We start from the raw sequence: 15,227 nt of genomic DNA on the forward strand, positions 1-15,227 counted from the left end.
TATTTCAACAAATATGAAATGTAGTTTTACCACAGTGAATAAATTCAAACCTCACTTTTGGAAATTATAGGGGAATTTGACTTGAGGTTTTCAACACTTAAAAGTATGTGCTTAATGGTTATTTTCTTTTGAAAATAATCTACTTCTCTAAAATTGTACCTTAATTTTTACCATAATTATTTTTTTTTAAATAACTTTGATTTTTAGAGATAAAGGAAGGGAGAGAGGAATAGAAACATCAATTGAGATCAATTGGCTGCCTCTTGCACGCCCCCTTCCAGGAATAGAACCTGCAACCTGGGTATGTGCCCTGACGGAATCAAACCAGTGACCTCTTGGTGTGTGGAATGACCCTCAACCAACTGAGCCACACTAGCCAGACAATTTTTACCTTAATTCTTTAGTTTATTCTTTTTATACTTTGTACAAGTGGCACAAAATATGCCATTTTGAAATAAACTTGAAGTTGGCTTATACACTGAGCTTTTTAACCAGTTAATTACCACACGTCCAAGACGGAATCCATCCCCACACACCATATTTTGAATTTAATTTAAAAAATCAATTTGCAACGAATATTATAAAAAGATATTACAATTTGGGTGTTTTTGAATATTTTCAGCTGAAAATTCTCACGAAAAATGATTTTAAAGTTGGTCCGGGCTGCCACTTAGGGGGGGGGGGAATATATATATGTGTGTGTGTGTGTGTGTGTGTGTGTATATATATATATATATATATATATATACACACACACACACAGTGGTGCCTCACACAACGAACTTAATTCGTTCCAGGAGCAAGTTTGTTACGCGAAAAGTTCGTTATGTGAAACGTGTTTTCCCATAACAATACATGTTAAAAAAAATAATTCGTTCTGTAGCATAAAATATGCTAAGATGACATAAAAAAAGATAAATTTTTTGTTATTTTTATTTAGATACATCTAAAAACAATTTTTTTTAAAAAAAACACACATTTTTTTAATTTTAAGACAGACTAAGTAGAGTCTACCGAATCTTGCACATCTTCATCCATTTTCTGCTTTTTGGCCGATGGTTTCATGAAAAACCTGTCCAAAGTCGTTTGTTTTTCTCTTTTCTCCAACATCTGCCGGAAATAACGGACAAGAGTATCTGAGTAGATCGTTGATCCTGTTTGCTTCAGCTGAATCCAGATAGTGGGCATTGGTAAACTCCTGAACTGCTTTCCATTTGACCAGGATGTTCTTGATGTCAGCAGTTGGGATTGGTTGATTGTTTGATTGTTGCTCCTCGTTATCAGATGATGCTTCCCTTTGAGCATTGTCCTGTTGCTGGACCAGAAGTGCTTGGAGCTCTTCAGTTGTCAGCTCTTCTTCGTGTTCCTCAATAAGCTCCTCTACATCCTCTTCCTCTACCTCTAATTCCAACCTTTGGGCCACTGTGATGATGTCCTTCACCACTTCTGTGTCATCAACTACTGCTTCTTCCTGGGTCCACGAAGGCACAAGCATCTTCCAAGCAGAAATGAGGGTCCTTTGTGACACTTCTTCCCAGGCCTTCTGTATAAGTCGTATTGCCATAAGGACATCAAATTTCTCCTTCCAAAACTTTCGGACAGTCATATTGTCTCCACCAAACTCGCATTCTTCAAACACCTTATTAAAGAGGGCTCTACTGTAGAGTTTTTTAAAGTTCGCAATAACTTGCTGATCCATTGGCTGAAGAATGGATGTGGTGTTTGGTGGCAAATACTGCACCTTGATAAAAGGATAATTTTCCTGCAATATTTCCTCTAGGTCTTTTGGGTGAGAAGGGGCATTGTCAAGTATCAGAAGGGCTTTGAGCGGCAGTTCTTTTTCCAGCAAGAATTTCTTCACGGCAGGAGCAAAGGTTTCCAGAATCCATTCGTTGAAGATAACTTGGGTCACCCAGGCTTTTTGATTGGACTTCCAATGGACGGGCAGTTTGGACTTAATAACGTTATTTTTCTTGAAAATTCTTGGATTTTCAGAGTGATAAACCAATAGAGGTTTGATCTTGAGGTCTCCGCTGGCATTAGACGAAAACAAGGGTAAGTCTGTCCTTCATGGCTTTGTGTCCTGGCAATTTCTTCTCCTCTTTTGTAATGAAGGTTCTGCTCGGCATTCTTTTCCAGAAAAGACCCGTTTCATCGGCATTGAACACTTGTTGTGGGCAGTATCCTTCATCCTTAATACATTTTTGAAAGTTAATAGAGAACTTTTCTGCTTCTTTCTTGTCAGCACTGCCAGCCTCACCATGCATAGTAACGCTGTGGATTCCACACCTTTTCTTAAGTCTAAAAAAACCACCCCCTGCTGGCTTTGAATTCTTCTTCATTATCTTGATTGCTGCTACTTCCAGGGACGTTTTTCTTTAGATCGTCATAAATTCTCTTGACTTTGTGACAGATAATATCTTGGGTTGTTACGTCACCTTTCACCTGCCTGTCCTTAATCCAAATCGCTAATAGCCTCTCCATTTCCTCGTGGATTGAAGACCTATGTTTTTCATGAAATAGTTTTGATACTCCTTTGGCTACTTTGGCTGATTTGATTGCATCCTTATTTGTCAAAATGGTGAAAATGGTGGTCTTGCTGAGGCCAAACTCTTTGACGAGGTCACACTGTTTTACCCCACATTCACTCCTTCTAATTATTTCCTGTTTCATTTCAACAGAAATCACCTTCCTGCTTTTTTTAGAAGCCATGATATAAAAAAAATATTGAGTTTAACTTAAAAGGACGACTGCCGTGATACGTGCGTGATTTAATTCGTAATGAAGAACGATTGCCGCGATACGTGCTTAAGTTAAGCGCAGTGACTAACGACTGCCTGCAGTGCCTGCGCGGAAGGATGCAATACATCGGCAGCGATCGTGGAAGCTCGGGCGAAGCAGTCGTGGAAGCTCGGGCAAAGCGGTCGTGGAAGCTCGGGCGACTTCGTTGTGTGAAACGAAGTTCGTTGTATGAATCATGAAATGAAGTTCGTTGTGTGCAGCGTTCGCTGTGCGAGGCGTTCTTTATGCGAGGCACCACTGTGTGTGTGTGTGTGTGTGTGTGTGTGTGTGTATATATATATATATATATATATATATATATATTTATAGACTTACGTGGTGTGTGGGGAAGGTCCATTGCTTTCATTTACAGACACTTGTGGCATACAATGGGTTAATATCTATAGTAGGGGTGTTGAACTCAATCAGAGAAGGGGCCAAAATCTAAAATCCAGCCTAAATCGCGGGCCGAATGGTTTACTGAACAGTCATAAACTGTCATTGTGATGGAAACGCAGCGGAGTGCAGTGATGACAGCGCGGTGCGGGCCACATTGCAAGGCCTGGCGGGACGGATTTGGCCCGCGGGCCTTGTGTTTGACACATGTGATAAGGGCCCTGAAGTTTAATAGATTTATGAGCTTTGTAGTTTAACTGGCCTATATTTAAAATCTCAGCTCCTACCTTAAGGTATGTGGCCATGGAGAATTTACTCTTTCTGAAGGGTTAAGTGGAGAAAATCCCCTCTGGTCATTTTATACCATGTTATCTGCCTATCCCTGTGGTTGATAGGCCAAAATAGACACAGCACCCAATCTGAACTGTCAATATCCTTTTCATAGTTACTTGGAATCAGAGCGGAGTTAGTTTTTTCTATGTAGTTAGACCTAAAATAGGTAAATATGAGGCACTGGGCAACCACATTAAGTTTTGGTAGCAAAGATTACTAGTTAATGGAACAACAAAGTATCTTGGGAAAAGTAAACTCCTGCCTGGGGTTTTCCTATATTAATTGTGTATTCAGATAAGTACATGCATATGTGGATTTTGTTTTGCTTTGTTGGATATAAATGGCACAATACTTCACATGTGGTTCTGCAACTTTTTTTTTCCTAATTAAGGAGCTTTTCATTGATATAAATCAATGTAACATCTAGTTTACACAGGAGTTCAGTAAATGATAAATTTTACATTTCAATACAGTAGAGAAAATGGTTATGAATCAGTGATGCATTTTGAGAACAAGAAATTTCAATCTACCACTTGCAAAAATAAGTTCCAGATAGCATAAATAGTTTAAGTATATTAGAAGGAAATGCAAAATACATTTTTTTCCTTAGGATAGGGCTTTCTTAAGCAAGACAATTTTATAAAGGAATCCTTAACAATGAAGTGAGGTGGAGCACACAGATTTTAGCAGCAGGACAAGTTCCATCTCTGAGTACAAGTGCAAGACATTCAGGAGCCAGACCAGTTATCACATCTGGGATCCTCAAAATACTCTGAAAAAATGGATGTGAAGCTAGACTTCAATGCCCAAGATATTCAAATTTGAGAGCAGATAATATTTTCAGATATGCAAGGATTCAGTTTACTGTCCTGAACTTACCTCAAAGTATTCCTATAAGGTTTTATTCCAGTGAATAAGTAAATTAAGATTTAAAGTCATTAAATCAAACTAGGGAGAACCAAGATGGTAGCATATGAAAACACTAGTATTTGCCACCTCCCACAACCACATCAAAATTACAACTAAAATACAAAACAACCATCATTCAGACCCACCTGAAAGCTGGCTGAATGGAAGTCCTACAACTAGAGAAGTAAAGAAGAAATGGAGACTGGTAAGAGGGGCAGAGGTGTGGAAATGGCTGGTATAATACCTAGGTATGGTGGGTTTTTTTCCATTGGGAGGGATATCTAGAGTGTGGAGGACTTGTGGAGGAGCAAGGGGTCCAGCCCCACACCCGACCCTTAGCCCAGGGTTCCAGAACTGGGAAAAGTCCTCGTAACTTTGGGCTCTAAAAACCAGTGGGGATTGTGGCTAAGTGACAGAGGCTGCTGAAAACCCAGGCAGTTCCTCTTAAAGGATCCACACATGAAGTTACATGGACTCACTGTCTCTGAGTTCCAGCATTGGGGCAGTGGCTCCAGGGGATCCAGGGACATATGGGGAAGAACTGGATTGTCTGACATCAGAGCAAGAACTCAGGGGTGGCTTTCTCCCAGACAGGGGTGCTTGCAGGGGTCATTGTTCCTATGCTAAGACCTCCCCTATCGAAGAACTGATGAGCAGCCATATCTGAGTTCCCATCAGTCTGGCTCACACTGTTTACTCCACCCTGGTAATTCCCTGAGACCCCCATCCCATCCAATTGGCAGCCCCACCCAAGCTGTTTGAATGGCCTGTCCTGGCTCAGGCTTCAGAGTTTCCTAAAACCTCTCAAACATTCAGCAGCTGGCATCAGTGTGCTCTCTTGTTTCTGATTAATAATAGGCCCAAGATGGCTTGACCTCCCCTGAGCACTTCCAACCCTAACACAAGTAGCAGCCATCTGCAGATCATTCATAGTTCCTGCTGGGTGGTCTCAGACAGTGACTGACTTTGTACCTCCTGGGAGGCCCCAGAGCCAGTGCACCCAGTGGACAGCTTTAGACTATACAAAATTACAACTCTACACATCCACAAGTGACACACCCAAGGAGCACCAAAGCCCCAGTGAAACAAGTTCTGCTCCATAAGGATATCTCCTACACCATAGCTCTTCCATTGTAGTCAGAACGTCCTCACAGCCAATTGGCCTGGAGGTCAACTCCTCCCAGTGATGCCAACAGCAATCAAGGCTCAACTACAACAAGAGTTTGTACACAGCCCACACAGCAGCACACCTAGAGTTCCTAGGTCAGGTGAATTGGGAGGCTGAGCCATTGGGCCCTACAAGACACCTACTGTACAAGGCCACTTTGCTAATTCCAGGAGACATAGCAGCTCTACCTAATACATAAAAACAAACATAGGGAAGCAGCCAAAATTCTGATACAAAGAAACATGTCACAAATGAAAGAAGAGAAAAAATCTTAAACACACACACACACAATTAAATGAAATGGAAGCAAGCAAACTACTAGATAGACTTCAAAACAATGGTTATAAGGTTGAGAACTTCAAGGTACTTAGTTAGACTTTCAAGGATCTTAGTGTTAAAGACATGAAAAAGGACTTGTCAGAAATTAAGCATACACTAACTGAAATAAAGTATAATATACAAGGATTTAACAGTAAAGTTGAGGATTCTGAGAATCAAATCAATGATTTGGAAGATGAGGAAGCAAAATATACTCAATTCTAAGAGCAAAAAGAAAAAAGAATCCAAATATATGAAGATAGTGTAAGGAGCCTCTGGGACAACTGCAAGTATACCAACATTCATATTATGGTAGTGCCAGAAGGAGAAGAGAAAGAGCAAGAATTTAAAAACCTATTTGAAGAAATAATGACAGAAAACTTCCCCTACCTGGTGAAAGAAATAGACTTACAAATCCAGGAAGTGCAGAGTCCCAAATAAGAGGAACCCAAAGAGGCCCACACCAAGACACATCATAATTATAATAAAATGCCACAAGTTAAAGACAAAGAGAGAATTTTAAAAGCAGCAAGAGAAAAGCAGTTAGTAAATAAAAGAAAAATAAGAAAAGATTAAAAATATTTACAATAAATACATATCTACCAACAATTAAATCTAAAAATCAAAATAAACAAAGAATCTAATGAACAAAATAAACTGTTAATAAAATAGAAACAGGCATGGAAACATGGAAGAGATTGACAAATCTCAGAGGGAAGAGGGGAGAGGGGGCAGGAAGACATTAACCAAAGAATTTATATGCTTATATGCATTACTTATGGACACAGATAATAGGGTGGTGAAGGCTTGGGGTGGGGTGGGAACAGTGGAGGGAGGCAATAGGGAAAAAAGAGGGAGACCCCTGTAATACTCAACAATATTTTAAAAATACAGCCACATCAAATCAAATAAAATTGAAGTCTACATAATTATAGGTTAGAAAACAATTATGTGAAATGAAAATATTCTAATGAATTCAACAGGAGAAGTGTCAGATACTAATGAGCCTGTCATATTTGGGAGCAGACTACAGAAATTCATGATTACTCTCATTGTCTATTAAGTACTATGGGTTTAAATATTAAAAATATAAAACACAAGCAATTCCATTCCTAAGTATCAGGAGAAATAAAAATATTCTCCAACAAAGATTGTAAACAAAGATGTTCATAGTATTATTTATATTAGCCAAAAACTGGAAGCAATTCAAAAGTGCATCACCTAGTGAATAAAAAAAAATATTGTATACTATATCCTCACTGGATATTAACAAAAGAAATTGGAAATTAAGCAAAAGGAATGAACTACTGATAAAAACAATCTGAATGAATTTCAAAAACACACTAAGCAGTCACGCCAGCATGGCTCAGTGGTTAAGTGTTGACCTATGAACCAGGAGGTCATAATTCGATTCCTAGTCAGGGCATATGCTTGGGTTACAGGATTGATCTCAACTGTGGGGCATGCAGGAGGCAGCCAATTGATGATTCTCTTTCATCAATGATGGTTCTCTCTCTCTCTCTCTCTTTCTCTCTCTCTCTCTCTCTCTCTCTCTCTCTCTCTCTCTCTCTCTCTCTCGATCTCTTCCCTTCCACTCTGAAATCAATGTAAAAAAAACCATTAAAAAAATCCAACATACTAACTAAAAAAAAAAAAAAAAGTCAGATCAAAAAATTAAATACTATATGATTCCATTTATGTGAAAATCTCAAAAAGATAAAACTACATTGATATCCCTGGCTGGTGGTCCTGTAAACCAAAAGTTCTCTATTTGATTTCTAATCAGGATACATACATAGGTTGTGGGCCCAATTGCTAGTCAGGGCATATATGAGAGTCAGTTGATCAATGTTTCTCTCTCTCTCTGCTAAAGGCAGTTAAAAACACACAAAATTTATATTGACAAAGGAGATGAGTAGTTGTCTAGGGCCAGTGTATGATGCAGTTTGGAAGTAATGGAAATGTTCTATATCTTAATTGTGGGTATAGATGGTTAAAATAAGTGAATTTTATTATATGTAAATTATTCCTCAAATTGTATACTCTCACCTTTAAAAAATATAAAGGTACTCACTAAAATATCTCTCTATATAAAAGGCTAATAAACAAAGTATTCCCCCCGGGGAGTTTGACTGGGAGTTCGATAGCTCACTATGACGTGCACTGACCACCAGGGGGCGGCAGAGAACAAAGAAAGGCCCCAGCCAGCAGCTGGGGAAGGAAGGTCCTGGCTGGCAGCCACTAGGGACCCTACCTGTGCATAAATTTTGTGCACTGGGCCTCTAGTGTGAGTGTGTGTGTGTGTGTGTGTGTGTGTGTGTGTGTGTGTGTAAACTGAATGGCCAGATTATTATGACTACCTGATGTTTGTAGGCAAATTAGCCAAACACTGCATAGTATGGGATATTTAAGCTGAAGGCCTGTTCTAATACCTTTGCTGTCTGCAGTTACCAAGATAAAATGTCTCCAATTCGCACAGGAACACAAGGATTGGAAAGCTGAGAATTGGAAAAAAGTCATGTGGTCCGATGAATCATGTTTCCAGTTGCATCACGCAGATGGCAAAGTGAGAATTTCATGGAAATAGCATGACAACATGCACCCCACATGTATGAGTACAATTCTTCAAGCTGGTGGGGGCAGTTATAGTTTGGGGCATGTATTCCTGGCATAATTTAGGCACCTTAATTCATGTGGAACAATGTCTGAATAGCACAATATACCTAAGTATTATTGCTGATCACGTTCATCCTATCATGTTGATAGAATATCCCAATGGAGATGTCTTCTTCCAACAAGACAATGTGCCATGCCATGGTGCTCATGCTTGTACTGTTCAGGAGTGGTTTCAAGATCATAAGAGAGACTTTACCTTGCTTAGGTGGCCCCCACAATCAACAGATCTCAATCCAATTGAGCATTTGTGGGATGAAGTTAAAAGAACCATCAGGCCGAAACCGGTTTGGCTCAGTGGTAGAGCGTCGGTCTGCGGACTGAGGGGTCCCAGGTTCAATTCCGGTCAGGGGCATGTGCATTGGTTGCGGGTACATCCCTGGTGGGGAGGTGTGAAGGAGGCAGCTGGTCGGTGTTTCTCTCTCATTGACATTTCTAACTCTCTATCTCTCTCCCTTCCTCTCTGTAAAAAATCAATAAAAATATATTTTTTTAAAAAGCCATGAGGCAGCTGGTTCCACAACCATCAAATCTCACAGAACTGGACAATATTATTCATCAGGCATGGTGTCAGATTCCTCACATTACCTGCAACATCTCGTGGAGTCAGTGCCAAGAAGAATCGCCACAGTATTTAAGCAAAAGGTGGCCCAACAAAGTACTGATGGGGTGGTCATAATAATCTGGCCACTCAGTATATATGACTCCAATCACTGTGGAGATGTTGGGAGTGCAATGGAGTTTTCAATTACAATTGGAGTCAATGGAGTTAATCACTCAGAAACAAATGCAGGAGGAGAGCCAGCTGTTCCAGACCCCAGCTATTTGAGTCTTCCAGCCCAAGTGGCAGATATGGGTGAACTCACTTCTCTGATGATTGCAGCTCCCAGTCTCCAAGCTGCCACACCTGGTGCTCAGTAGAGCAGGTTCTCAGGTATAACTTATTCTCTTCCTTTTGGTCAATGTTCAGGAGCAGAGCAGTGTTTCATGTCTGCTTGAAACTTCCCTATAGGTCTTCATTTCTACTAGTACTGTATATGCATGGCTTCTAGTGAAACTATCTCAAACCTAACTCACTTGATATATAGGAGGGAACTTCTAAAATTAAGACAACCTTTTTTTCTCTATCAACAAGTACTGGAATTTGAAACTGTTACCCTGTTAAGAACTCAGGAAAATTAACTTTGAGATTCAAAGGTCATTGGGCTCCCTATTAGTTTAATATTTAAAAAAGTCTTTCTATATCTATATGGTTTGCCAAGAGAGAAATCTGGCTCTCTAATTAGTTCCTACCTGCTCATTGTACCCCCTGTACTACAAAACTGAGAGGTGGTGTCTGCAATTGTCTACTCTGTTATTATCACCTAAAGACCATTACTTTCCCACCTACTCTTGAAACTCAGAATATCCAACTAGATTAGTGGTTCTCAACCAGGGGCAATTTTACATTGTCACCTCCTCTTCCCATCCCCACTCAGAGACATTTTCAATATCTAATATCTAAATATCTAAAGACAGTTTTAGTTGTCATGAATGTCAGGGGGTGGAAATAGGCCAGAGACACAACTAAACTACCTATAAAGCAGGGACAACCCCACCCCCACCCTGTTCCATAATAAAGACTTATCCAGCCCAAACTGTCAACAGTGGAGGTTGAGGGGTGCAGGAAGAGACTGGATTAAAATCGTACACCTATGGATGAGGACAATGGGGGGGGGGGGGAGGTAAGGGCAGAGGGTGGGGTGGGAACCCGGTGGAAGGGAGCTATTCGGGAGAAAATGAGAAACAATTGTAATAATCTGAGCAATAAATATTTATTAAATTTGAAAAACAAACAAACAAACACAAAAAACAGTGCCGAGGTTGAGGAGTCCTGAACTAGATTACTAGATTACTTACTCTTCTCTCCTTGCTAATGCTATCTAATGACTTCTCAGTCACTCTCTCACTTTTCATTCCAATCAAGGGTGCCATTCCAAGAATTGTCCCACATCTAAAACCTGTCCTGATCTTGTTCTCTTCACAACTGCTTTCTTTCTCCTTGTTTCCTCTATACATATATATTTTTTTTACTTCATTCAAACCTCTAATTTATCAAATTATCCCTTTTCCTCCATCATTAGTGTTATTTTATATATATATATATATTGGTTTTTCACAGAGAGGAAGAGAAAGGGATAGAGAGTTAAAAACATAGATGAGAGAGAATCATCGATCAGCTGCCTCTTGCACACCCCCTACTGGGGATGTGCCCACAACCAAGGTACATGCCCTTGACGGGAATTGAACCCAGGACCTTTCAGTCCGCAGTCCGATGTTCTATCCACTGAGCCAAACCGGTCCTGGCTCCATCATTAGTTTTTAGACCAGCACTAGAAATAGAACTATTGCAAGCTACATATGGAATTTAAAATATCCTAGTAGCCAGAGTTCCAAAAAGAAAAAGGAACAAGAACAATTAATTTTCATAGTATATTTTACTTAACCCCAATATGTCCAAAATATCAGTTCAGCATTAATCAATATACAAAATTACAGGGTGCCTCCCCAAAATATATACACACTTTAACAGCTAATATCTCAATTTAAAAAATGAAATATCCTATCTAATAAAAGAGCAATATGCAAATTAACCATCACCACAAGCGACATCCACCAACCAATCAGGAATGAGCATGCAAATTAACCCAAAATAGCTGGGACCAGGGAGAGAGCAGGAGGAGGCTTGGGTTTCCCTGGCGATGGAGGAAGCCAAGCTTTTCACACACTCTGGCTGGCCCAGGCCTCTGCTTAAGGCTACAAAGTTTCAATTATAAAGATAAATAAATCCCAGCAAAATGACTGCCACCACAGAGCGAGCAGAAGACTTGGCTCTGCTCCAGGCTACAAAGTTTTAATTGTAGAAGATAAATAAATCCCAGATACCTCTGCTTGGGTTGCTGGGGGGTGATCTGGCCAGCCTGCAATCCACTGCAGGTCCCTTGCCCAGGCCGCCCTACGCCCCAAGGGAACCCTCACCCTGATCTGGGACACCCTTCAGGGCACACCAGCTGGCTCCCACCCATGCATCAGGCCTCTAGCCTATCTAATAAAATAATAATATGCAAATTGACTATCACTCCAACACACAAGATAGGTGCATCCATGTGTTCAAAGATCCTTGCCTTATGTGGACACAAGATAGCCACCACAAGATGGCCTGCAGGGAAGGGCAGTTGGGGTGGAGGACCCAGGCCTACAGGGGAGAGCAATTGGGTGGGACCAGACCTGCCAAGGGAGGCTGTTAGGGGTGACCAGGCCAGCAGGGGAGCAGTTAGGCATCAATCAGGCTAGCATGGGGTGATCATGCTGGCAGGCAGAAGTGGTTAGGGGCAATTAGGAAGGCAGGCAGGCGAGAAGTTGGGAGCCAGCAACCTGGATTGTGAGAAGGGTCCCAGATTGGAGAGGGTGCAGGCTGGGCTGAGGGACACCATCCACCCACCACTACCCGGTGCATGAATTTTGTGCACCAGACCTCTAGTGTTTTAATCAGCATTGCCTTTATAATTATTTGAAGTATGTATGTACATTTTTTTGGGACACACTATATTAATGAAATATTTTACTTTTTTATACAAAATCTTTAAAATCCTGTGTGTATTTTACACTTATAGCATATTTCTCTTCGCACTAGCCACCACTCCTCCAGTGCTCAATAGCTTCACATGTCTAGAGGCTACAGACTGGATGGTGCCAGTCTAGACTTCACTTCCTTCACAGGGATATTCACCCTAGATACCAAGATGTGTCACTTCAGCCATCCCTACAGCAACACCCTCAACTCTCTCATCCCAGTTTTGCTATGTGCATCATCTCAATTTTAGATTAAGCCAAACCTCTCATTGCTAGAGATGATTGCATAGTTATGCATTGGTACCACCTCTGAGTTACTCAGTAGCTTTTGTCCACATTAGCTTCCTCTTGTATTCTGACAATAATAAAGATGTTACTACTCAGAATTGTACTATATATATAACTTATGAAAAACATACAAATCTTGATTTAAAAAGCTTTTTTCTTCAAGGTTTTTATCCCAACACCCAACTAGCATAGATGAAATAATTTTGTATTTCATAGAGAAAAATTGAAGTTTTCAAGATTCCTTCTTCTTGTCTAATGTTGTCTATATCCATACAGATATAGACAACCTTATTTTCTTATTTCCTCCTCTGGTCTCAGAAGCAAATCTGTCATCAAATCCAAGTCTATCCTCTTACTGGGCTCTTACATAGAGAGGTTTAATTACTTGCTGTATTGGTTTCTGATTGCTTCAGTCTCAACTAGACCTTTCTGGTCCCTCTGTCTCTAATATTTTCAGCCTCTCTTTCCTTCCATTGGTTTATTATCCCTCAACATATAACTATATCTACAATTTTCCCATTAATAAAATACTCTCATAACCTGTATTTCCCTCTACCCATAGTTATCACCCTCTCTCTTTCCTTTATGGCTAAGATTCTTGAAAGTATCCTACACACCTTGGTTCTCCTGAATATCCCACTTCAGCTATTGCAACCTGGTTTCTTCCTCAGCACATCACTGAAACTGCTCTCTTCAAGATTACCCATAATCTCCCATTGCTAAATCAAATGGCCCTTTGGAGATTTGTAATGTGGTCAGCTTCTGACAGTTCACTTCTACATCGCTCTAACATTATTGTAGTGGTTAAGAGTCAGACTCTGGAGCCATACAGCCTAGGTTCTAATTGTAGTTCTACCTGAGACAACTAATTTGCCTTAGAGACAATAACTGCATCTACCTTTAGGGTTATTTTGAAAATTAAATGAGTTAATAGCTAATAGTTATCTAGTCCTATTCTAAGTACTGTACATGTATTAACCCACTTAAAACAGTGCCTACCCCATAGTAACTTGAATATGTCATCTATAATATAACGTTTTATCATTTCCAATCACCACCCAGTTCAGAAGCTCCCCTGGCTGGGATCCATACTTGCCTATAGCTGTAGAGAGAAGAGGCCAGTTCTGTTCTCCATATCCTCTCTTCCCCATTCTCACCAGTCTGTGATTGCTGATTGTTATGGGTTGAATTATATCACCCCCAAAAGATATGTTGGAGTCTTAAGCCCTGGTATCTCAGAAAGTGATCTTATTTGGAAATAAAGTCATTGCATGTGTGATTCATTCAGATGAGGTCATCCTGGTTTAGTGTTGACTCCTCACCCAATATGAATGGGAAGATGATGTGAAGACACAGGGAAAAGACAGCAGTCTACATGCCAAAGAGGACCTGCACCCCAGCTCTGCCTGGAACAGGTTCTTCCCTCAATCCTTAGAATCAATCCTGTGGAAGGCTAGTCTCCAGAACTGTGACAATACATTTCTGCTGTTTAAGTCACCCAGTTTGTGGTATTTTGTTTATGACAACCCTAGTAGGCTAATCCACTGATGGAAAAATGACTGTGGACATTGAGTGGGAAATAAAAGAGTTGGGTACTTTTATCACCTTTTCCCCAATGCTGTGATGAAAATGGTATAAGGTAGTTGAAATCTGTGCTTGTTGCTCAACCCGCAAGAGCAAAGCTTCACCTAAGCTGTGGCAGCATTCTGGTTATAGTAGTTTCATTTGTGTGTATTTTCATTGAAACTAGTCGTTACTGCATACAAAAAAAGCAAGCAGTGCAAGTGTGACCATTCGGAATATCATACTCCTACTTTTATCACTGCACTATGGATAATCATATGTTAACTCTGACATGTTATAGTGCATACGTTTAGTGCTTACAAGCATAACCATACATTGTTCTAATACATTCTAATATATATATTCTAGTATATAATTCTACCATACATTCTAATGTATTTAATATATTTTAATCTTCACAAGAATCCTATGTGGCAGAGAGGTTTAGTTACTTGCTGTATTAGTCTCCGATTGCTGCTGTTACAAATTAACACTAACTTAGAAGCTTAAAACAAAATAATTTGTTTTCTGGTGGTCTGCAGTCTGGAATAGATCTCACTGGACTAAAGTCAAGGTATCAACAGGATTATGTTTCTTCTATGAAGCTCAAGGGAGGAATTTATTTCTTGTCCTTTTCCAGCTTCTTGAAGTCACCTGCATCTTCAAATGTCACTCTGATTCTGACCTCCTCTTGTCCCCTCTCTTCTGCTTGTCAACATAAGAAATGACCAGACCTGAAGAAAATTTTTATGAGTCTGAGCCAACTAATAACATTGTCAGGAAGCAAAATCTCAATGGATTGAGAAAGTGCTCCAGTAAATGGCAGTTTTGCAGCTTGTTTTATACATTAGAATAAAATCAGGAGATGTTAAAAGGGTTATTTGAAATGTATTGGTGGTAAATTAAAGAGGTAGGAGAAAGCAAAGTGGGAAAAATCTCTCAGATTGAAGAGTAAAATGGAGAGACAAATATTCTTTTACATTGGTGGGTATAGAGTAGTTAACAATTAGCATTTACAGCACATAGAGATAGTATGGGGGCGGGGGCCCTCAGGATAACAATGAGGGGTTCTGTGGTCTCATGCTCTAGTGCAGTGGGTTTACCCTGAGTGTTATCTGACACTCTAGTCTAAGGGCACGTTATTTTAGATGCAAAAAGACAATAGACAGGTTTACTTAGGGTAAAG

The sequence above is a fragment of the Pipistrellus kuhlii genome, unplaced genomic scaffold, assembly GCF_014108245.1.
Source record: "Pipistrellus kuhlii isolate mPipKuh1 unplaced genomic scaffold, mPipKuh1.p scaffold_m20_p_3, whole genome shotgun sequence".
NCBI classification, from domain to species: domain Eukaryota; kingdom Metazoa; phylum Chordata; class Mammalia; order Chiroptera; family Vespertilionidae; genus Pipistrellus; species Pipistrellus kuhlii.